Below are 561 nucleotides of genomic sequence, written 5' to 3' on the forward strand. Positions count from 1 at the left end.
CCCGCACCAGCACTCTGCTCCTCTTGCTTGCAGACGTCCACCCAGAGCTCCCCACCCAGGCAGAAACCAGATCAGGCACTGACAGCTCACCTGAGCACTTCTCAGGGGGCAGAGGAAAGGACTGTGGCTCACATGCTATGAAATCCTAACCCTGTCTCGGCCACAAGGTCCTTGCATGGCCTCGGACACTTCTTGGCTTGCAAGTCTCAGTTCTGTCTGTGAGAAGAGCTAATCCTTACTATCAGGCAGCTGTAGCATTTGGATTAGTTACACACAGAGTGCTGAGGCAATGAATAATGCACAGCACCACTCTCTCAACACTGTCCTTTGAGGGAAACCACATAAAATACAAACACTGACGGTGTGTGTGTTTGCAGAGAGGCCTCTCTAGCTGCCTTCTGCTGATGAAATGGGTCATGCTGCCCGTTCTGCTCCAGGCAGTTCTCACTGAACGTCCACAGTCTCACTACCTGCTGAACCACTGCCACCTCCTTAATTACTGAGCCCAATTAAATCCTGACCTCAGATGCAAAGGGTGTGGGAAAAACAATGCAGAAATAA

Source organism: Mycteria americana, chromosome 7 (assembly GCF_035582795.1).
Source record: "Mycteria americana isolate JAX WOST 10 ecotype Jacksonville Zoo and Gardens chromosome 7, USCA_MyAme_1.0, whole genome shotgun sequence".
Lineage (NCBI taxonomy): Eukaryota > Metazoa > Chordata > Aves > Ciconiiformes > Ciconiidae > Mycteria > Mycteria americana.